Raw genomic sequence first — 25,067 nt, 5'->3', positions numbered from 1 at the left:
GACCTTCTGAAACCCAGACCCATACACTATCCACTACGCCATGCTGGACAAAAGTGTTTTAACGTCCTTTTGAGTTTTCCATCTTCAAGTATCAGTGGATGCTCCCTTATCCTGGTGCTGAGGGATCTGGTGAACAGCAAATGTTGGGTAGGGACTGTCTCTATGTGTTGCCAACTTGTACTTCCCAAGCGCTTAGTACAGTGCTCTGCACACAGTAAGCGCTCAATAAATACGATTGATTGATTATTACACTGCATAAGGATTTTAACTCTCTACTTGGACAGGGACTCATTCTTTATCCTCATAACGTCTAAGTTTAAGTTCTTCGGAATCACTGACTCCCTGGAAACAAAAGTAGCATGGCCTAGTGGATAGAGTATTTATTCATTCATTCAATCATATTTATTGAGAGCTTACTGTATTGAAAGCACTTTATTAGGTGCTTGGAGGAGAGTACAATATAACGTTAAACAGATACTTTCCCTGCTCACAATGAGCTTATAGTCTAGGGAGACAGGGAATCAGAGGCTGTGGGTTCTAATCCCAGCTCTGTCACTTGTCTCCTATGGGACCTTGGACAAGTCACTTAACTTTTCTGTACCTCAGTTTTCCCACCTGTAAAATGAAAATCAATACCTGTTCCCCCTCCTACTTTGATTTTGAGCTCCATGTGGGACAGGGACTGTGTCCAATCTGATTATCTTCTATTTACCCCAGCACTCAGTACAGTGCTTGGAACTTAACAAATACCACAATTTATTCTTATTCTTATTAGAAGCCTTGTTGGTTGGCTTGATTCATGATGAGGAGGATTTGACTTTACAAATACTTTCCCAAGTCTGAATGGTTTATTCGTCAGTCATCATCATCATCATCATCAATCGTATTTATTGAGCGCTTACTATGTGCAGAGCACTGTACTAAGCGCTTGGGAAGTACAAATTGGCAACATATAGAGACAGTCCCTACCCAACAGTGGGCTCACAGTCTAAAAGGGGGAGACAGAGAACAAAACCAAACTTACTAACAAAATAAAATAAATAGAATAGATATGTACAAGTAGAATAAATAAATAATTTATTTTATGCAGTGATCTTTGCCTGCTGGAAACTCTTCTCTCCTGCCAGATTTGCAGAACCTGAGAGAGTGGGTTAGGATGGTACCATGGGGTAATTTTCAGCTTGTTGCATGAAATCCATGAATGACTCTATCAGACCAAATTAGATGTATGAAAAACTGTGCTGGTGTCCATCTTCTTATATGACTGTGAGACCACAGCTCACCTTAGAAGGTGGATCCAGCACCTCCAATAGTCTTTTCATCATCACTAGCATCATGACTAGCCACACTCAACCTCACCATTGGCTTTAAAGCACTCCATTGCCTTGTCCCCCCACCTCACCTCACTACTCATCTCACAAGCCCAGCCCATACATTTCATTCCTCTAATACTAACCTTTTCATTGGACTTCAATCTCAACTATCTCGCTGCCAACTTCTCGCTCGTGTCCTGCCTCTGTCCTGGAACCCCCTCCCTCTTCATATCTGACAGACAATTACGTTCCCCCACTTCAAAGCCTTATTGAAGGCACAACTCCTCCAAGAGGCCTTCCCTGATTAAGCCCTCCTTTCCTCTTCTCCCACTTCTTTCTGTGTCACCCTGACTTGCTCCCTTTATTCATTCCCCCTTCCAGCCCCACAGCATTTATGTACATATCTGTAGTTTATTTATTTTGTATTAGTGTCTCTCTCCTCTAGACTGTAGGCTCATTGCGGAAAGGGAATACGCCTATTTATTCTTATTTTGTACTACAGTGCTCTGCACACAGTAAGTGCTCAATAAATATGACTAACTGACCAACTGACTAAAATGGCAAGGCAGGATTAGTAACAACGAGATACAACCAGTTCTCTGAAAACACAGGGGTTAAACTCTTGAAAAATCCTGCTTTAACAATCAACCGTGCTTTAATGCTCACCTGTTGTAATGCACCAAGCATGTGTGCTGCACGCTTGGCTCACAAAACGTTTCTTCTGGCACTGCAGCATGCTGTTTCCAAACAGACCAGTTATCAGATACACACTCTAGCCAAGATATGTATTGAAAACCCAGAACTGGGTATACTAATGGAACGAAGCCAGTTCACCAGTACTGAGGCAAAACTCATCACCATACAGCTTTCTTGGGTGAATTATGTGAGGAGAATTCACATTAGCAAAATACTGTTGCTGTAGCTTGAGCTGAAATTGGTCATAAACAGAAAAGGCAGGTCAGATGGTATGAAGACACAGAGAAGCACAGTCTCAAACAGTGTGGTCTAGCAGAAGACTGCTGGGAAACCACAGCAGGAGACAGCCCAGCCTGGTAGCAGTAATCAAAGAGAGAGGTTGCTCTTCTTAAGCAGAGATTCTGGGGACACTGGGAGATAAAGTAACAGTTTTGAAATGAGAAAGACTCTGCAAGTGGCAACTGCGGCAGCTCTGCAAAGAACAGACTTTGCAGGTGCTTAATGTAGAATGGATTATCATCTGGGCAAAACGTTTTTGAGCCACAACCTCACAATTAGATAGGATCTCACGGTCAGTACTATCACCTCAGAATTCAAAGGGCAGCCAAACACATTTCTGGTTTACCAACATGGCTTTTTTGTTGGACTCCATTACAGTAGTGCGATTTATGTAAGAGTTTTGAGGAAAACGTGATGCTTTATTAATGGAGATGTATCTGTCCGGTGGGTTTTAATCAGACTTTAACTGTCTCTATCCTTCAGGGCATACAGCCAGCTGCTCTCCATGAATCTTCATCTTTGAGAGGTGGCAGAACATTAGACTGAACATCAAGGGACACAGATTCTACCCTCAGATCTAAACTTAGCTATATCTAGGATCTTGGGCAAGTCACTTATCTTCTCTGGGCATTCATTTGCCGTAAGGGAAATGGGAAACCTACCTTCAGCTCCCTACCTACTTCAAAGAAATGCTGGGAATGAAATCAAATCTGTAACACTCCTTGGAAATAGGTGCAAAAGAAGTAAAAAGGCATTAGGAAAGAAATCTAATTATTTCATGCTTTCCTACGGTAGGTAGAGGAGGCAGAGATTTTTACATACCTTTGCACAGAAATGACTTCAACGCAAAGTAAACATCCCTCCAATAAAAAAAGTTTTCATATTTAGAATATCATTCCCCTGCCAAAAAAAAAGCACTATTTTGTCAACATATTTTAATTACCACTCCCCATTTCTCTGAGGCAGAGCTCTTTGAACTCTGTTACCTGGAAGGTGAAAGCAAGGCAAATTTAGGTTTGTATTGGTTGTCAGAATTTTAAATCTTTTGGGCTGCCAGTACCCTGGATTCTTATAACAATAATAATAATTAAAATAATAATAATGATAACAATGGCATTTGTTAAGCACTTATATGCTAAGTGCTGTACTAATTGCTCCGCTCCTCTACCGCTAATCTCCTCACTGTGCCTCGTTCTCGCCTGTCCCGCCATCGACCCCCGGCACACCTCCTCCCCCTGGCCTGGAATGCCTTCCCTCTGCCCATCCGCCAAGCTAGTTCTCTTCCTCCCTTCAAAGCCCTACTGAGAGCTCACCTCCTCCAGGAGGCCTTCCCAGACTGAGCCCCCTCCTTCCTCTCCCCCTACTCCCCCTCCCCATCCTCCCACCTTACCTCCTTCCCCACAGCACCTGTATATATGTATACATGTTTGTACATATTTATTACTCTATTTTACTTGTACATATTTATTCTATTTATTCTATTTGGTTTATATGTTTTGTTTTGTTGTCTGTCACCCCCTTCTAGACTGTGAGCCCGCTGTTGGGTAGGGACCGTCTCTATATGTTGCAAACTTGTACTTCCCAAGCGCTTAGTACAGTGCTCTGCACACAGTAAGTGCTCAATAAATACGATTGAATGAATGAATGAATTGCTGGGATAGATACAAGATAATCACGTCCCACTTGGGTCTCACATTCTTAGTAGGCAGGAGAACAGGTATTGGATCCCCATTTTGCAGATGAGGAAACTAAGGCATAGAGAAGTTAAGTGACTTGCCCATGGTCACACAGCAGGAACGTGGTGGAGTCAGGATTAGAATCCAGGTCCTCTGACTCCCAGCCCCATACAGTTTTCACTAGACCACGCAACATTTATTTTCAATGTTGTAGGTCTCCAACTCATGCAGCATTGTTGAACAGCTTTTTAAGAACAAATGCTTTTGCTTGTGATGGAATCTGAACAACAGTCATTACAGAGCTTAATTAATTTTCAATTAAACCTGGAAACATGGCCAATGTTTTCCACTCAGTTTTCAAAACAAAATTGAAATAATTATTTTTTTAAAAATTCCCAAATCATCGATCACAAAAATAGTCAATTCAGGATACAGAAATCATTGAGAAAATTTTTTTCCCTTGTTCCTTCTCCTCACTGATGATTATGGAGCTTTGCAGATGTCCTATAAACAAACATGTTCACATTTCTTCTTGAACTGCCAGTGCATTTGCTCTCTCCCATTTAAAAAGGAGTAAGAATAATAGCCCCCCATCAGGGTCACACCTGGAAAGTTTCCAGTTCTCTACCAGTCTCGGTTACTGGAGGGAGAGTCAAGCAGAGGTCTATCCCTTCCTTTCCTAGCTTGGGCAGTGGCTAATGAGTGGAAGGCAATCTGCTACAAGTCAAAACTCACCTGTGCTGGGCAGCAGCAGCACGGGAGAGAGTCGAGGGGGGAGATTTAGGTTTATTCTTAGTACAGTGCTCTGCACACAGTAAGCCCTCAATAAATACGATTGAATGAATGGTAAATGACCTCCGTATTTTTACCGAGAAAACTCTATGGATACACTAGAAGAACAGTTGCAGTTGGGGAGCCGGATGCTTTCGGAGAGATGTGTCTGGGAAGTCACTATGGGTCGGAAACAACTCGACGGCATAAGACAAGACAAGAAGAATAATAGCAACTCCAAAATCCATGGCCAGAGGCTGGTCTACACTTAAAGCTAAAGGGTAATTGTGTAAACAACAGTGTCTGATTTAAAGGTGTTATAGGAAAATCAGGCACATTCTAATAAGGGGAATCAAGGTCTTCATACATTATTTATGTATATTTATTTTATTTTGTTAGTATGTTTGGTTTTGTTCTCTGTCTCCCCCTTTTAGACTGTGAGCCCACTGTTGGGTAGGGACTGTCTCTATATGTTGCCAATTTGTACTTCCCAAGCGCTTAGTACAGTGCTCTGCACATAGTAAGTGCTCAATAAATACAATTGATGATGATGATTATTTAGTCATATGAAAAGAAACACTCTCCCAAATGCCTAGTACAGTTCTCAGCACACAGTCAGGACACAATAAATGCCACCGGTCGATTGATTGAAACACTGTCCTATTCTATTTGTGGCTGCTTGCTAGTTGTAGTGGGATCCATGCACCCCTCTGGGACTTTTCAATCTGCCTTGCCCTCTGGCAAACAATTTCACTAATGTCGCTCAACTGATGGCTGATGTGACCATGACACTTTTTATAGAGAATGTGAAGAAGGCTACTCACAGGGATTAAACCTGTCCGGGCCAAATATATTTATTCTTCGAAAGCCAAATTAATATATGCTAAAGTCAAGGGTTTGGGGCAGCCTTGGAGATGGAGGCAGAGGGATGGGGCTGTGCAGATATGACTTATGCCTCTACTGCCAAGTGTACTGGCTCTACCTCTGAGGCTGCCCCAGGAGCTGTGACATCAGCACTTTAAGACTCATTGAATTTCAGGCTTATCTAACTTATCTAACATCAGGCTTGTCCCTGTGCTCTTGCATCCCCTGAAGCCTTGGTTGGTTTAAGGACAGTGCCTAGACAGATCTTGGCATCAAACTGAAACTCCTTATCATCACCATTAAAAGTACTCAATCACCTTCTCCCCTCCTATCTTACCTCACTGTTTTCCTACTACAGCCCAGCTCGCTCACTTCACTGTTTTAATGTCAATCTACTCTTCGTACTTAGATCTTGTCTACCTCACTAAAGACCCCTTACCAACTTCCTCCTTTGGGCTGGAGCTCCCTCCCTGTTCATTTGCAATAGACCACCACTTTCCCCACCTTTGAAGCCTTATTAAGATCACATCTCCCCCAAGAGGTCTTCCCTAAGTCCTCATATCCCCTACTCCCTTTTTCTTCTGCATCATCCTTGCACTTGGATTTTTACTCTTTAAGCACTTACCCCACCCCACCCTCTGTCTGACTGCACCTATGTGCATATCTGTAATTTATTTTACTGTCTGTCACACCCTCTAAATAGTAAGCTCCTTTTGGGCAGGAACTATGTCTATCAACTCTGTTATATTGTACTCTCCCAAGCACTTAGATACAGTGTTTTGTACACAGGAGTCACTCAATGAATACCACTAACTGATAGATAGAGTTCAACACATGAAGGAAGGGTTGTGTGGAGGACACACAAGGACATCAACACTTCTGGGGAAGCACCTGCCAATCAAGTAGCCTGGCATAGTGGATAGAGCATGGGCCTGAGTGTCAGAGGGTCACGGCTTCAAACTCTGGCTCTACCACTAGTCTACCGTGAGACCTTAAGCAAGTCATTTCACTTCTCTGGGCCTCAGTTCCCTCATCTGTAAAATGAGGATTGAGACCATGAGCCACATGTGGGACAGGGACTATGGCCAACTAGATTTCTTTGTATTCACCCCAGCACTTAGTATACTGCCTGGCATATAACAAATACCACAGTTATTATTATTTGGTGGACTTTTGGTCCAATCAGGAGACCCACATGAGGACACAGCCTTCCCAGGAGTACTACATAGTTTAATTTTGCCCTTTCAGTAGTAATGATAATAATAATGGTAATAATAAAGTTATCCATGAAGCAGTCAATCATATTTATTGACTGCTTACTGTGTTCAGAGCACTGTACTTTCTGTGTGCCAATCACTGTACTAATTACTGCGGTAAATACAAGATAAGTTTGGACACAATCCCTGTCTCACATGGGGTTCATAGTCCAAGTAGGAGGGAGAATAAAAAAAATTTCCCTATTGTAAAGAGGTTAATAAATCAGAAAGCATCAGGATTTCTATGCCTCCATTGGAATCAATAAAATGAATCCAACCTGCTATAAGATTTGCCCCTTTACAGGAGCTATTGGTGCATTTCAAGCAAACTGAACATTCAACAATGTGTCAGGCTAAAAAAAAAGAGAAAAAAAGCAAAGTGACGGTATTGAAGGCCACAGGGAAAACAATTTCCTTTTTCCTCTACAAGCTACAACATCGAAACAAAGCCATCGGCAGAAAGCAGATTATATGGATTTGCTGGGGAGGGAAAGGAAATCTTTGAGAGGTCTCCAGGGAATGAAAAAACAATATAGACAATCAGAATAAGAAAGATGAAAGCATAAATTCAAGATAATGATCATCTGTCCCAAAGAGTAGAAGGATTCTGAGAAAGTAGCTAGACAATAGGGCATAGGATTGCATTTTAGCGTGTGGATAGTTATCTAGTGGCTGTGTTTTCATGGGGCAAGCCAAGCACAGCTTGAGAAAATTACAAGGATTCTGCCTGCATCTTAATGAGGCTAACGATATCAAGCTCGTTAGCCAGGTAGCATTAAAAGGATTGGATAGTCGCACTTTTTTCTGCAATTCAGTCAGGGAGGGCTGATAAGGGAAGGTGAAGTTCAAGCGCACAGTACAGTTTTCATAAGCCTGCATCCTAGATCGTGTCCCCTGTTACCTTGGACTCATAGAATATTTTTATTTTTCCAAAGTGCTTTCCTGTTAATTACCCTCACAAAATCCCAGTGAAGTAGGGGAGGGTGATTATCCTCATTTCCCAAAAAAGGAGTTTTGAGTCCCAGAGAGGTTAAGTGACTTCTCTGGAGTCACACAGTAAACCAGGATCAGAGATGGGATTAGAATCCAGATCCTCTGACTCCCAGATATGTGATTTTTTTTCTTTTTTCACACAACTTTCTTATGAGGTCACAAATCCAATTGATTGACAGTTGCCTCTGGCAGGTTCCCTTGTTCCTCCTCATTCTACCACTGATTTGTTCAGATTCTCAGGACTGCCCTGAAGGAGCTCTGGCAGAGCAAGGTGAGTTGGGGAGGAAATTCTGTCCTTCAAACAGACAGACTTTCTTGTGGCAGCATTTGCAGGGTGAGATCCCCAACAACTGAGGCTAACAGTTTGGGGTTCAAAAAGAATTTGTCTTCACGACATGGTCCCCACTAGGATTAGATGGGCACTAAACTTGAGGTACCCCATAAGAAGAGTCCTTATTTGTATTAATGTCTGTCCTCCCCCCTCTAGACAGCTTGTTATGGGCAGGGAATGTGTCTGTTCATTGTTATATTGCACTCTCCCAAGCTCTTAGTTAAGTGCTCTGCATACAGTAAACACTCAATAAACAGGATTGATCGACTTAATGACTGACTACTTTTGAAAGGAAAATCCTTTTTGAAACCTCACTGACCTCTCAGATATGGCCAGTATTTCCTAAAACGTGGAGCCTGGGGAGCCTGAGAAAGTGAATGACCTAGCAATAAAGAGACATTTCAGTGTGAAAATAGAATGAAGCTTCCCAAGCCCTTGTCAGTTGCCAAAGGTAGTGTTTGTAAGGTAGCCATGAGGAATACTGAGCTCATTTTAATGATTCCAGGTAATAATAATAATAATGGTATTTGTTAAGCCCTTACTATGGGCCAGGCACTATCCTAAGTGCTGGGATGGATACAAGCAAATCAGGTTGGACACAGTCCATGTCCCACGTGGGGCTCACAGTCTTAATCCCCATTTTACAGATGAGGTAACTGAGGCACAGGGAAGTGAAGTGACTTGCCCAAGCCCACACAGCAGACAAGTGGCAGAGTCAGGATTAGAACCCATGACCTTCTGACTCTCAGGCCTGTGCTCTGTCCACTACACCATGCTGATCCCCGATGACAATGGAGACCTCTGGTAGGTGATAAACCTTGTGGAAAGAACACAGAGCTGGGAGTCAGAGGACCTAAATTCAAATTCAAGTGACTTTGGGCAAGTCACTTGAAATCCCTGGGCCTCAGTTTTCTCATCTGTAAAATGGGGGTTCAATACCTGTTCTCCCTCCTACTTAGACTATGAGACCCATGTAAGACAGGGCTTGTGTCTGTTATGATTATCTTGGATCTACTCTAGTGCTTAGGACAGTGCTTATGTATCTAGTGCTTGGCTAACAACAACAATAATAATCATGATATTTGTTAAGCATTTACTGCGCACTACGCACCGTACTAAGTGCTGGGGTAAGTAGAAGATAATCAGATAAAAAACAGTCCCTGTCCCACACAGGGCTTACAGTCTAGGGTGTAGGGAGGATAAGTTTTGAATCCCCATTTTACAGCTGAGAAAGTGAGGCAGAGAGAAGTGATTTGCTCAAGGTCATACAGCAGGCAAGTGGTGGAAGCAGGATTCCACCATAAATCCTCTGAATCTCAGCCCTGGGCTTTTTCTATGTGAGGCTCACAGTCTTCATCCCCCATTTTACGGATGAGGTAACGGAGGCCCAGAGAAGTAAAGTGACTTGCCCACAGTCACACAGCAGACCAGTGGTGGAGCCGGGATTAGAACCCTGTCTCTCACGCCCATGCTCTTTCCAATAGGCTATGTTTCTTCCTCTTGCCCTTTTCCCTGCCTCTTCTCTCCCTTTTCCTTTTATTCTTTCGTTCATTCATTCAATCGTATTTATTGAGTGCTTACTGTGTGCAGAGCACTGTACTAAGCGCTTGGGAAGTACAAGTTGGCAACATATAGAGACGGTCCCTACCCAACAGCAGGCTCACAGTCTAGAAGGGGGAGACAGAAAACAAAACAAAACATGTGAACAGGTGTCAAGTATTCTTCTCCCACACCCTCTTGCATTACTCTGCCCACAGCCCCCTTGAGCCCACTATCGGCCCTTTCTAATCCATCCTCTATTTGTAAATATTTTTATGTCATCTATAAGCATCTTGTGGGCAGGGGACACGTCTTATGCATCTGTTGTGCTTTCCTAAGGACCTAATACCATGGGGGACTCAGTAAATTCCACTCCTCCTCCTCCTATTACCGCTACCACTACCTAGTGTAGGGCCTAGCCCTAGGGAGAATCCAAACATCATTGGTCTTGTATAATCAAAGAAGGGGTGTGTGGTGTGTGTGTGTGTGTGTATATATATGCGTGAGCTCACAAGTGTGGGTTTGTCTAGAAGAGGAATGTCTGTCTGGTGTATGTTAAGATTTGCTAAGGTCTTAAGTTATTTAGAGTTGTTTGGCTGTGATGTCAAGTTACAATATGATTAAATAATTCTCTTCTGCAATTCCAGTCCCATGACCCCGAGAGATTTATATAGAAACAGGACCTGGACTTCTTTAAGTGTTCATCTACTCTCCATTTGCAATCAATATCTTCTGTTTGTCATATCATTTTCATCTCCACAGCAACTAATTTTGATGTGAAAAGAAGGATCATGCTTTGAGGCAGGTAATAAACAGTAAGAGTAAGTGAAGCCTCAGAAAATGAAGATCCTGCTTCTTCTCTCATTGCCACCATAATGGCCTGCTTCATTTTTTTGGCTAGGTCATTTTCAGTCTAGAGAACAGACTGGCAGGGCACCTTGTCCAGCCTCTCCTGAGAAGCAGTGTGGCCTAGGGGAAAGATATGGGCCTGGGAGTTAGAGGACCTGGGTTCTAATCCTGGCTCTGCCACTTGTCTGCTGTGTGACCTTGGGTGAGCCATTTCACTTCTGTGTGTCTCAGTTTCCTTATCTGTAAAATAGGGAATAAGACCATGAGCCCCGTGTGGGATGTGGACTGTGTCCAACCTAATTTGTATCTATCCCAGTTCTTAGTGCAGTCCCTGGCACATAGTAAGCACTAAAAAAAAATCATTTTAACCCCCCACAAAAAAACAGTGTGCTATGCCAGAGTCCTTTTTTGCACAGTTTCTTTCTCTGTTCATGAATCAACTTTCCAGGTTCAGTCCCAACTTGTTCTCATTCAGTGTAGCCGGACACGGAGAGCAGGAGAAAGGACAGGAAACAACACAACAGAGTGTGTGTGTGGTGGGGGGCAAGAGGGATTAGGTCTAAAGACAGAGGAAAAGGAGCTTCCTGGATTGGGGAGTTCCCTACAGGGGTAAAGACATATAACATCAGCGTGGGAGAGTCTTGAAAGAGTCTGATTAGTACAGTAACTCGGCAGGAGCAAATTATGTGGGGAGGAGCATAGCAGAAGAGAGTGGATAGGTAAGACAGAGCTGGGGAAGGGTCTTAAGGCCAATAGTTTGGGAGGGAGAGCAGTTAGCTGGAGAGGAATGGATAGCCACACAGGCCCTGCTGGCCTCCCCTGGCTCTCCACAGCTAGCTCTCTCCCTGGTGGGAATGGCAAGGCCCATATTTATTGGTCCCGAATCCCGATTCACAGCCAATATCCTTACTGCAACTCCTGCAGAGGATATTAAAGTGATTAGAAACTTCACCCCAGATTTCTCCACCACAGGAGACAGTACTCCTTATCACTTCGCAGGTAAGGAGACTGATGCTAGGATAGGTTAAATTGCTGAATCAAAGCCACAGTGAGGGTGCGAAAACCAGAAGTACAACTGAAGCCGTCTGCCGGACCACAGTTCTCCCCACTGGAAAACCCTTCTGAAATCACATCTCTGCCAGGAGTCATCTCCAATTCATTAGGAGCAGCATGGCCTCGCGGAAAAAGCACAGGCCAGAGAGTCACAGGATTTGGGTTCTAAATCCAGCTCAGCCATGTGCCTGCTATGTGACTTTGAAAAAGTCATTTAACTTCTTTGTCTCTCAGTTCCCTCATCTGCAAAATGGGGATTGAATATCTCTCTCTCTCTCCCACTTAGACTGTGGGCATTGCGTGGGACAGGAAATATGTCCAGCCAGATTATCTTGCATCTTCTCCAGCACTTAGGACAGTGCTTGACACATAGTAAGCACTTACAAACACAATTATTATTTTCTTTCCATTCCCCAGTTTTATCCCCCAACTACCATCTTAGTTTTTAGTTTCAACCATGCACTTGGTTACTCATTACTGCATCCAACACATTTGTATGTCAGTCAATCAATCAAACATATTTACTGAGCACTTACTGAGCACAGAGCACCGTAGTAAGTGCTTTGGAGAGTACTATATAACAGAGTTGGTAAGCACGTTTCCTGTCCACATTAAGCCTTCACTCAAGACCCTAATATTGCAGTATCACATAAGCATTTTTTTCCATTGGTAAATTATTTTAGCTCTGTTCCGCCCCCAGCCCTGACTAAATTGTAAACTCTTCAAGGGCAGGGATCCTGTCTAGTAATTCTATTGAAGCCTCCCCAGCACTTAGTACATTCCTGCGCATGGAAGGTGTTCAATAATAATAATGATGGTATTTGTTAAGTGCTTTATATTTGCCAACCACTATACTAAGCACTGGGGTAGATAAAAGAAAATCAGGTCTGACACTGTCCCCACCCCCTCAATGGGCTCACAGTCTAAGTAGAAGGGAAAACAGATAATTCACACCCATTTTAGAGGTGAGCAAACTAAGGAATGGAGAAGTGACATGCGTTGCCCAAGGTCTCAATGCAGGCAAGTGGCAGAGCCAAGATTAGAACCCAGGTCTCCTGACTCCCAGACTTGTTCTCTGTCCACTAGGCCACACGACTTCTCTCTAGGCCACGATGCTTCTTCAAATGCTATTGATTGGCTAGACGAGTTCATTTTGGCATGGGAATGCTCACCTCCTCCAGGAGGCCTTCCCAGACTGAGCCCCCTCCTTCCTCTCCCCCTCCTCATCCCCCCCGCCCTACCTCCTTCCCCTCCCCACAGCACCTGTATAGATGTTTGTATAGTTTTATTACTCTATTTATTTTACTTATACATATTTACTATTCTATTTATTCTGTTAATGATGTGCATCTAGCTTTACTTCTATTTATTCTGATGACTGGACACCTGTCCACATGTTTTGTTTTGTTGTCTGTCTCCCCCTTCTAGACTGTGAGCCTGTTGTTGGGTAGGGACCGTCTCTATATGTTGCCAACTTGTACTTCCCAAGCGCTTAGTACAGTGCTCTGCAACAGTAAGCACTCAATAAATACAATTCTGTGTCCAACCTGAGTGCCTTGTATCTGCTGCAGTGCTTAGAACAGTGCTTGGCACATAGTAAGTACTTAACAAATACCATTATTATTATTATTGCTATTATTGAAGGAAATGTTTCCCTTCCCATGAAGTTTTAGCAGCTCACTGGCAGACGTCTGTTTAAAACAAGGTCACACTCCTTTCTGTCCCATCTCAGTCCGCAGCCCAACTTCACAGAGATCCCAGCAATGTCACCATGGGGCTTGCATTTCCATTTTACATTCCATCAGTAAAACCAGTGGCAGGTTGGTTGAAACTGCATCAGGGAAATTCAGAATGGAAGACTGAAAATATTTTACTTATACAAAAATTTATATAGACAAACCCGGAGGATGTTAAAATGAAGAGCCCACATTTAAGGCTGAAGATAAGAAATGAAAAAAATGCCTCCGTGATCAGATTCTGGTGTTATATATAGGATATCATATCCATGTATCATCTTGGCGAGACAAGCCTTACTCAAAAATACATACTGTTTTTTAGGAATCAAGTGGTATGGAGAAGTGAGGCATCCATTTTTAGATCTTCAGACAAGTGTGCTTTATGATAATCGAGACTAGTCAGTCACATATCTTTTCTTCAGCAGAGTTCAAAGCACTGTTGCATAGCTCATTTATTCACCCAGTGGCTCACTGAGACAGGAAAGGCAGGTATCATATTTCTTTTTCAAAACCCCTGAGGCATAGCATATTCCCTACCAATTTAAAGCCTTTCTGAGACAGTGTTGCTAAGGAATTTGCCAAAAGTCACAAAGCGAGAAGACAATGGCAAAGCAAAGACTAGAATTCACATGCCTTGACTCCTCTTCTGGTTCTCTATCCATTACACAACATTATTGCTTCATTCTGTCCAGAATAAAGTGTCTTGCTAAATTTATTCTGTTTTCTTTTTTGGTTTTTGACTTCCTCCTTACAAGATACTTCCAAAGAATTCTTTCAGTTCTTGTTTTTTTTTTTTTAATGCAACATTCTGTGTTTTCATAAAAGCCACATTCCCCCAGTGTTATTCTATATCACAGTTTGGGGGCCAGATCGAGTTTTTAAAAGCATTTGGCATGATGAAGCATTACATGTGGCTCAGTGAAAACAGCAATATGCAGCGATTCAAAAAGATGTCACTCTAAGTTAGGTACAAAACGTGATCAGCCTTAATTATTGTACAACACGAGCGCCAAATATAGATACTGTGGGAAATTAGAGGAATGTTTTTAACTTCCGCAGTTATCTGTCACCACACACTTCCCCTTCAGGACTTGATTTTCAATGGCTCCTAAACTGCAAGCTAATTGAGATCATCATCCCAGCGATGTAATAAAAATGCAGTTCCTTAGATGTTCTGATCGGGCCTTGAGCAGGTTGACTTCTGGATCCTCAGTTCTCTTCCTGGATGGTTTTGGTACCCAAAGCACCAGCTTTAATTATTCTGAAGCTTTTCCTTCTACTAGCTGGGTCCCACAGATTTCTAGGTGGCAATTGGGTGCTGTTGCCTTCTTGACTTTGCCTCCTTTTTCAAAAGAGTCTGATATATTGCAAGACCGTTCAGTAAGTCACACAGCCCTTCCTAGAGTCACACCAACATACTGGCCTTCCTTGTTCTCAGAGCCATTGGCAATGTTAGGAAAAGTTGCAGCAAGAAGAAGATCTTGTGGGAGACTTGCATTTTCCAGTTTCTAGGGATATGGAAGGATCTGGAGGGAATTTTCTAAGCTTTGACCCACCGAGAGGAAGAAACACAAGATGAATATTTGAATCTCTAACAACTGTGGAAGGAATTTGGTGAGCTCCCCCAGCCAACCAAGACTCCAAGAGTTCACCATCAATTGCTCCATTGGTGCTTACCATTCAGCGGCAAGAGCTGCCTCTTCTCGGAGCTGCCCATTCCTCAGAGAGGACTAAAAGATTTGAAATGAGGTGAGCACTGGTTAGTCGTTTTTCCCCAAGGAAGGTCTCGCTTTCTCTCTAAATATGTGTAGTTATCCTTCATCTTGGGAAGTAGTACTTCTGACTATCCTCTCTATGCCTGCAAAAGTGGCTGAAAAGACCAATGCAAGATCAAGATTCACTTCCTTATCATAAGCATCTAAAAATAGAGATTTGCCGCACTAATGGATTGCCTATTTCTATTTTTGTGCTTGTCTTTTGGTATTCCAACCACCATGAAACTTTTGCTCTAAGAGGGCAGCCCTTCTTTCCACGTGGCGTAGGAGCTCCCTCCCCCTCCATAGACACCAGACCACCACACTCTCCACCTTCAAAGCATTATTAAGGTCACACCTCCTCCAAGACGCCTTCTCTGATTAAGACCTCTTTTCATCAGCTTGCTCTCCCTTCTGTGTTGTCTATGCATTCGGATCTGTGACCTTTAGATATTCTCTCATCCCCAACCCCACGGCACTTGTGTACATATCTTTAAATTATATATTATAAATTATTTGTTCATATTAATGTCTTTCTCCCCCTGTATATTGTAAGCTCAATATAGGCAAGGAATGTATCTGCTAATTCTGTTGCATTGTACTCTCCCAAGTGCTTGGTAAGTGCTCTGCACAAGTAAGCATTTAATAAATACAATTGACTGATGGATTGATTGAACTATGACCTGATGATCTTGTATCTACTCCTGTACTTAGTATGGTGTGTAGCACATAGTAAGAACCCGACAATTATTGCCATTATTATTATCATCATCATCATCTGCACACAGTAAGAGCTCCATAAATACGATTGATTGATTGATTTATCATCATTCCTCCAAATGCTGTTTAGCAGGCTGGCCGACTGCATTGGTCTCTTAACCGTCCATTGTAATTTCACATTGCTTGAGGCAGTGCCTTACTGTGTCTTTAAGTCATTTATTCTGGGCTCTCTGCTTATGTGTGTCACCTTTCAGTTTGCCATGCTGTCATCCATTTTCCTCAGATGTGCCACCCAGTGAAATTGTATTACTCTGAGGACTACTTCAGTGCTGGTAAACTGACTGCCTTCCAAGACCTTGTTGTTGGCAATTTTGTTCTGGAATTTGACATTGAATCTCATTCGCTAGTAAACAATGGTGAAACTGCTTAAAAAACTGGGTAGGTCACCTGTAGTAGGTTGAGGTCTCAAAACTATTTAGACAGCTTTATAGAAATATAAACTTTTATAGTGTTATGTGGAGCTTGATGTCTCACTATTGCCACATTTTGTCTGACAATCTGCCGAAAATCATGCTGGCCTTATTCAATGCCATTTCTAATTGCTGTAGAGTGACCTGCCAGGTAGAGGAATCCAGTGGCACTATCAATCTTGTGCTGTCTGTGAAGATGTTTGGTTGTCTGTAGAGTTTTCCACATGTAGGCTGGTGTATAACTTCAGACTTCAGACTTTCTTCAGACTTATTAGCAGTTTCTAAGCAAATGTGTCTTTCCTGAGAAATTTGCCAAGTCCTCTGAGATATTCCCATTGAGTGTGGAGGGTTGAATTGGAGTTGAAGGTTTTCTGTCTGAACCTTTCCCCTTCACCATTGGATTGAAGCAGAGTTGTATGGCAGGCCCAGTCCTGTTCAACCTATAATCTACCACAGTGCTCAAAGATGCAATAAGGGACCTGAATCTGGAGTTGAAGTACACCTCCGATGTGCTGGGAAACTCTTTAAACTCAACTAGTTATGAACATTATGAAAATAAAAATAACATGCTAATGATAATAACAGCAGTAAATTGTTTTTTGTATGGTGCTTTTCTTTTTCCAAAGCACTTTTGCATCGGATATCTCTTTAATCCTCACAACATCCTTGTGAAGCAGAGGGAAGCGGTCCATAGAGAGTCATCCAGGAACTGCTGCATACTGATGACTATTCTCAGGAGGCCCTTGTACTAGAAGATACTAGGAGATCAGAAAATTATCCTGAATCCCTTTACAGATTTGGCACAGTGCTTTGACCTGACAATAAAGCTTCTCCCTACCATCTAGTGACAGAAAATGTGTCTTCCAAGGCCTGTGATTCTCTAAGAACGTTAAGAAATTTTCCCTATCTTCTGGAACCAGTCACCTACACATCCACCACTTTCATTTTCTCTTCACCAACCCTCCTCTTGACCATTTTTAGATGGACATTTGACCAGAACTCCACCAAAACTGAGCTCAGAAAGGTCAGTAATCAATCAATTGTATTTATTGAGCACTTAATGTATGCAGAGCACCGACAAAGTGCTCAAACGAGCTCTCTGTAGGCAAGTTATTAGGGCTAGGCTTCAACCTATCCTCCTTGTCCTCTCCATTTCTTTTGACATTATGGACTGCTCCTCCTCCTCAACTATCAGACCCTAGTTTTTCTGACATGGTACTAAAGTGGTCATTTTCCTACCTCTCTGACCACTCCTTCTCAGTTTTGTCCTTTGGCTCCTCTTCTGCCTCTCATCCTCTTACACTGAGGGCCTGCCTTGAAGCTCAATTCTGGGTCCCCTACCCTTTTTGAACTTCACTTTCTGGAAATCTCATCCCTCCCATATGGTTTCAGCTCCCATATCTATACAAACAACTCCCAAACCTATCTCTCTATTCTTGATGTCTCATCAAACCAACAGCTTTTTTGTAAACAGTATTTTTTAAGCACTTACTATGTGCCAGACAGTGCACTAAGCACTGGGGTAGATACAAACTGATCAGGTTGAACACAGTCCCTGTCTCACCTGGGGCTCGCAGTCTTAATCCCCGTTATAACTGAGGCACAGAGAAACAAAGTGACTTGTCCAAAGTCACATAACCAACAAGCGGAGGACCCAGGATAAGAACGAGTTCTTCATATTTTCTCACCTCCAGGACATTTCTTCCAGGATATCCCACCAACACCTTAAACTTAACATGCCTAAACTCCAACGACTCATCTCCCCATGAACCTACTCCTCTAACCCACTCCTCCTTGAAATTTTTCCATCTCTAGGGATGACACCACCGTCCTCCTTATCCCAGAAGTCTGTACCTTTCATTGTCTGGACTCCTCATTGTCTTTCAATTCTTCCATTTGATCTCCTGCCAAATCCTGCCTGTTCTTCCTTAATAACATCTCCCAGATCTGCCCTTTCCTGTCCAGCCAAACAGCTATCACCCTGCTCTAGTCATAACATGGCTAGATTATTGCATCACCTTCCCTGCTATTCTCTTTGACCCTAGCCTCTCCCACTCCATTCTCTACTGTCTGCTCTTGCACTGATGGTCTTCCTGGAACCTCACTTGGCACATAATCTCTCCACTCCTCAAAATGGGCCACTGATTTCCCACGTCCTTCCGCATCAAGCAAAAACTCCTCCTGCTCCACTGACTCCCCTAATCATATGTCTCTCCTCTCTTCACTCCGCGTGGCTCAGTGGAAAAAGCATGGGCTTTGGAGTCAGAGGTCATGGGTTCAAATCCCGCTCTGCCAGTTGTCAGCTGTGTGACTTTAGGCAAGTCACTTAACTTCTCTGGGCCTCAGTTACCTCATCTGTAAATTGGGGATTAAGACTGTGAGCCCCCCGTGGGACAACCTGATCACCTTGTAACCTCCCCAGCGCTTAGAACAGTGCTTTGCACATAGTAAGTGCTTAATAAATGCCATTATTATTATTATTATTATTAATAATAATAATAATCCCCAGCATGTTTCTTCATTCCTCTCTCTCATTCTTCATTCTCTCATTCGTTTCAAGGTAATCTTCTAACTATGCCTTGCTCTCCCATATCCAACCCATCAACCATGCCATTGCCCTGATCTGGAACACCCTCCCTCCCCAAATCCAACAGACTCCAGCCCAGCCCACATTCAGAGTCCTCCTAAAATCTCACCTCCTCCAACAAGCCTTCCCCGATTAGTCCCTAGCATTCCACATGCTATCGCCAGCATGGATGCGTCTAAATTCCACCAGTCCCCAGCACTCTTGTATGTGTGATATTCAATGGTGCATTCTATTACTTACTTTGATTACTGTATTTGTAAACATTTTATGAGGGCTTCCCAAGATAGAGCAAGCTCCTTGCGGACAGGTAAGGGGCTGCTTCTGCTACTTCTCTGTTTTGTACCCCCAAAGCACTTCATACAGTGCCCTGCACCCAGTGACCATTTTGTAAATATAAATATTATTACTACTACAACTAGTTTGCATGTGCCTTTGAAAACATTAGACTTTGTTTGGGGACTCTCTCTCTTTAAACAGTGTGACCAGAAGCTGTAGAGGAGTATGTGCATAGCCAAGATTAATATATCCCAAGAACCCCGCCCCAAAACAATCAGCTCTCAAAATACATAGAAGAAAGAGGAAGTATCCAGTGGTTAGAGCTGAATGATTATTTGCTCACTGGCTGACACTGCAAATCACTCTCCTTTGGGTGCTTCACTTTTTCCTTTTGCAAAAGCAGAGACAGATAGTTGCCAATCACCCTTACCCACAGGAATGTCCTGACAATGAGGGAGCTGTTTTCAGGAAATCACAGGTCTTCGGGTAAAAGGCATGAAGAAATTACAGAGTAGCGTCACAGTGTAAATAAAATCACAGGGGGAATGTAAATATTTTATTGTGTGGGATGTAATTTGTATTTTCTTTTAATTTGGGCTGAATGAACATATACAGGCCCCTTAGAGATCCACAGAGGGTCACCTAACTTCCACTTCATACTGTTACCTGTAAGTAACATAGTGATCCTTTGAGGAACAGAAAAGTATAACCCCCAAGGCCTAACTGCTGTTGGTCACATTCTCCCCTCAGCTGAATGTTTTTGTAAGACCAAATACTCAGTCCATTTCTGAGAATTTGGCTGACACTCTTAACTTTCTGCTGTGGCTTGCAATTCAGCCTAACCCTTTCCATGGGATAAATTTCATATCAAATCTTATGCTTCCTGGGAACAGAGAACATGTCTACTAACTGTGTTGCACTGTACTTTCCCAAGCACATAACACAGTGCTCTGCCCACAAAAAGGACTTGATAGATAGATTGATTGATTTTGGTGATATCTGCAGTTTTTAAATTCCTAAAATAATATGAAAAACAAGTAAAAGGAGAGGGGTAAAAGGGGCGCCCTCAAACACCATTTGAATTTTTTTAACGGTATTTGTTAAGCATACTATGTGCCAGGCACTGCATTAAGTGATAGGGTAGATAAAAGCTAATCAAGTTGGACACAGGTCATGTCCCACGTGGGATACACAGTTCTAGCCCCCATCAGATGAGGTAACTTAGGTACCAAGAAGCGAAGTGGTTTGCCCAAGGTCACATAGCAGACAAGTGATGGAGCAGGGATTAGCCTCTGATTCCCAGGCTTGAGCAGTTTCCACTAGGCCATGCTGCTTCTCTAATTTTGGAAGTTTCATCAGAGGAATTTTAAAACAAAATACATCAGTTAATAAACAAAGACCTTATAAGCACCAACAGTTGCTTGGGGGCTTGAGGTAAAGAGAAGACATGGTCCCTGTCCTAATGGAGTTTATAATCTAATAGGAGTGGATCCCAATCTCTTCAATCTAATAATAGTAATGGAAATTGTGGCATTTGTTGAGTGCTTTGTGCCTGGCACTGTACTAAGTGCTGGGGTGAATACAAACAAATAGGGTTGGACACAGTCCCTGTCCCACATGGGGCTCACAGTCTTAATCCCCATTGATAAATGAGGTAGCTGAGGCACAGAGAAGTTAAGAGACTTGCCCAGGGTCACAAAGCAGACAAGTGGCAGAGCCGGGATTAGAACCCAGAGCCTTCTGACTCACAGGCCTGTGTTTTATCCACTAGGCCATGACGCTACTTAACCGACTTGTATCCTTAAAAACAGAATCACGCCAACAAGATTAGGAATGAGCCACAGTCTGAGAAACTGAGTTCTGGATCCTGATTACAAATAATCAGGTGATCAGACACCTGACTATCTCCATTTTGAAAATGGCTAGTTGAGCAGCTGCTGCCAATAAAAAGAAGCTGGGATTTCCCTCAACTTTCAGGGTGGAAGAGGACTGAACTGTGAGGTCTAGGTGGTTTTCCATAGAGGAAACACCACTGACCTGCCAGTCTTCAGGCAGGCTCCCATGATTCTTTTACTATTGGGATACCTAATTTCCCGCTCTGTAAAACTCAAACTAAATCCCACTTGAAATGTGTGTTAGTTTGTTGGTTCACCGTATTGTAGCAATTTCCATAAAATTAATCAGTTTCCCATCTGAATCTGTCAATGGAGTGGTTTCCTATGTAGAGAAGGCCTAGAAAAATCTCACTGTGGATCAGTTTTAGCTTTCTCCCAACCTTTTTATGATGATTTAAGCCCTTGGAATTGCCTTGGCAACCTTACAGATAAACATTGGCTTTCTAGGAAGCTGCATCTTATGTGGACTGGGTATGAGTTCTTTCATAACTTGGGTGTAATGCACAAGGACATGGCTACATTGCCTTTGGGGCCTACTTTACAACAGCTGGCAAGTAATCCAGTGCTTAGAACAGCTCCTGACACATATTAAGCACTTAGCAATTTCCATAATAATAATCTGATCGGAGATGGTTTTAGGGGAAAGTCAAAAGAGACCATCACTTCATCTGCATTTCTACTGCCCAAGTGGCTCTAATATCTGGGTACTGGCTAAGCCTGACAAACAAATACATTCTTGCTTGTGTCAGCCTTCTCCACTCCGTGTAAATTCCATGGTGAGGGTAGAACTGGGATAAATCAATTCCTGCAGTAGAGATTTAGGTTAGGCCTCTGCTAGTTGTCTGCTGTGTGACCTTGGGCAAGTCACTTTACTTCTCTTTGCCTCAGTGACCTCATCTGTGAAATGGGGATTGAGACTGTGAGCTCCATGTGGGAGAGGGACTATGTCCAATCTGATTTACTTGAATCCACCCCAGCGCTTAGTACAGTGGCTGGCATATAGTAAGTGCTTAACAAATGCCACAATTATTATTATTATTATTATCAGGAAAAACCTTCCAACTTTCATAAGAGTGGTTAGGCTTTAGAATACATTATAGAGGAAGGTTGTACAAATCTTTCTGTAGAGCTATCTAAGGAAAGAATAGGCAGCCATCTGCTTAGACTGTTTGTTCCTTGAGAGGCAGAGACTGTCCAGTCTGCTTATTATGAATTTACCCCAGAGCTTAGTAAAGTGCCTGGAACACAATAAGTGCTTAACAAATACTGTAATTATTATCATTATCATCTGTTTACCTGTTTGGAATCATTTAGGTGTAGGCAAATGAATGGGTCAGTTGATTTCTGGAGATTCCTTCTAGTCCAATTATTTTATTTTCTCTCTGTCTCCTCCCAGTCGCTCTGTCCCTCGCTCTCTTGCTCTTTCTCTCTCTGTATCTTTTTCTCCCTCTGTCTCTGTCTCTTTTTCTCCTTTCAATAGATAGAGTTACTGGACTGGGGACTAAATGCAGGCCCATGGGGGTAATAGATTCAGAATGATAAGTGCTGAAAATGATCCAGGAAATTGGCCTTTTCAGCTTTATCTTCATTTGCCAGAAAATGTTGCCCTTCTCACCCTAAGCATCTCACTAGATGCCGAAAATCTGAAGCCCTAATATAGTGGATAGTAATTATTCTAAATTAAGCAAGAAAACACATTTTAGATAGTTTTTCCCATCTGTTTCATTTGGAGTATCTGCTGTTTATGGTGAGTCATTTCTTCAGCACATGATCCTGACCACTTTGAAAATTTCATATTGAATCTTCACTTTTCTTTTGTCTGGATGGATTCTCTCAGTAGCCCAGTGGCCAAAGGCTTTGAAACAAAGAAGTTACCAAAATGTTCATTCAACATTACATCCACGTTTCTTTTGCTTTCCACAGTGGAAAATTCAATTCAGTGACCAATTCCAGCTCAGCAGGTGATTCCTGACAAAGAAATTCTTTACGGGATGTCAAATTTCTGGTGGGAGGTGAAACTCAGAAATGATTTAAGCCCGTATGGTGGCAGTGAGTAGGTTTAAACCAGTTGTGGGACCTGCAGTATGTACTCAAGGGAGTGAAATGGTGTTTTCCAGGAAGAGGGAAGTGGTCAAATTTGATCTTTGTGGGAGTGCTAATGGCAGCTGGTATTGCTGACACATCTCTTTCTCGAGATTGGGTTTGGGGACATATTTTCTTGACTTCTAGAACTGGGACAGGCTAAAATCCTTTTTTCCCCCCTAGGAAAAAGTTATTTACTCCTGCGGTCTTAGAAATAATAGTAATGGCAGAGGGCACTGAAGGGCATAAAGTCAACAGTCAACTTAGGTTAACAGCATGTTGCCCGGTCATTAATCAATCAATCAATCATATTTATTGAGCGCTTACTGTGTGCAGAGCACTGTACTAAGTGCTTGGGAAGTACAAGTTGGCAACATATAGAGACGGTCCCTACCAAACAGTGGGCTCACAGTCTAGAAGGGGGTGACAGAGAACAAAACCAAACATATTAACAAAATGAAATAAATAGAATAGATATGTACAAGTAAAATAAATAAATAGAGTAATAAATAAGTACAAATATATATACATATATACAGGTGCTGTGGGGAAGGGAAGGAGGTAAGGCGGGGGGGATGGAGAGGGGGAAGAGGTGGGGAGGAAGGACTCTCATCAGTCGTTAGTGATGAGATCATTCCTCCTCAAAATTCAAATGGTGGTTTTCCTTCATGAAAATGAGGAGCCTATTACAATAAATGGAGAGATTCAAGCAAAATGTAAACAGGTACTCTGAAGGACTTTGGGATTTTTGTCATGCACAACCATCTTGATCATTAATACTCTCTATACTCTAGTCCTCCTTTCAAGAGAGGTGAGGATTGCTGTTTTAACATGGGTGAATGGATTATGAAATTGAACAATTGAGTTTAGAAAAAAATACCCTCAAAACAAACTCATTTTCAAAAAGAACCCAAATTAAATTTAAGACATATCCTGTTATTAAAGACTTTAGAGTTGAAAAGAGTTTATATTTATATTATAAATACAAATATAAATACATGGGGTAAATCTATTTTGAGGGAGAGAGAGGTTGAGAGAGAGAGAGGAAGGTAAGGGAGAGAGGAGAAAGAGGAAAAAGAGAAGGAGGAAATAGAGAGAGACGAATAAGGACAGAGGGAGAGATCAAAAGAGAGAGGGGAATAGAGAAAGAGAGAGCACATATTGTCTTTCAGGTATGAAGATGACACTCTGGATGGTAAGATTTAATCAGTAGGTATCATATGGTTGGTTAGGCTGGTTTATAATCTACAATTCCTTCCACACTGTAATGATAATAATTGTAGTACTCGTTAAGTGCTTGCTATATGCCAAGCATTGAGCCAAGCACTGGGGTAGATACAAAATTATTAGGTCCCACAGTCTAAGTAGGAGGAATAATAGGTATTGAATCCATGTTTTTGCAGATGAGGGAACTGAGACACAGAGTAGTTAAGCAAATTGCCCAAGGTGCCATAGTGGGTAACTAGCAGAGTCAGGATTAGAACCCAGGTCCTCTGACTTCTAAGCCCTTGTTCTTTCCACTAGGCCATGCTGCTTTCCTGTAAAGATTGACTCTTGCTGAACTCTTAGCTTCAGTAACCCACACTGTCTGGCACCATTTTTGTTTCCCCTTCTTCGTGCCATGATCTTCTTGAAGCCCCCATTCTGAGTTCCAACATTTTTCATTTCTGCAGGCCAAACTTCTCTGGCTTCTACTATTTCCTTCCAGCTGTCTGCTGCTCTGTCACATTGGTGGAACTTTAACTTCAACCTGTCTTTAAAGCAGTTCTTCCGTTTACGGTTTACTTTCTTGTTTACCATTTCCCCATTTCATTTCATCACAGAGCAGCTGTATGGGTGTCCTGTGTCATCCATTCTCCTCACATGTCCTGTCCAGAGAAGGTGTGATATGACAAGAATTACTTCAGTGCGTCTGATGGCATCGGCA

General features: G+C 42.4%; 1 long non-coding RNA gene across 1 annotated transcript; it reads right to left on the bottom strand.

Annotated features, from left to right (window-relative positions):
• Positions 1–1,084: 1,084 nt before the first annotated feature.
• On the bottom strand, positions 1,085–3,138 carry LOC119930399. The gene is made up of 3 exons (XR_005451828.1): positions 3,111–3,138; positions 1,980–2,050; positions 1,085–1,138 (listed from the first exon to the last, which is right to left on the bottom strand). It is a non-coding gene; the product is annotated as an uncharacterized LOC119930399 (long non-coding RNA).
• Positions 3,139–25,067: the final 21,929 nt, after the last annotated feature.

Source organism: Tachyglossus aculeatus, chromosome 7 (genome assembly GCF_015852505.1).
Source record: "Tachyglossus aculeatus isolate mTacAcu1 chromosome 7, mTacAcu1.pri, whole genome shotgun sequence".
NCBI classification, from domain to species: Eukaryota; Metazoa; Chordata; class Mammalia; order Monotremata; family Tachyglossidae; genus Tachyglossus; species Tachyglossus aculeatus.
The sequence above is the reverse complement of the archived record's forward strand: the minus strand, read 5'-3'. Positions and strand labels throughout refer to the sequence as shown.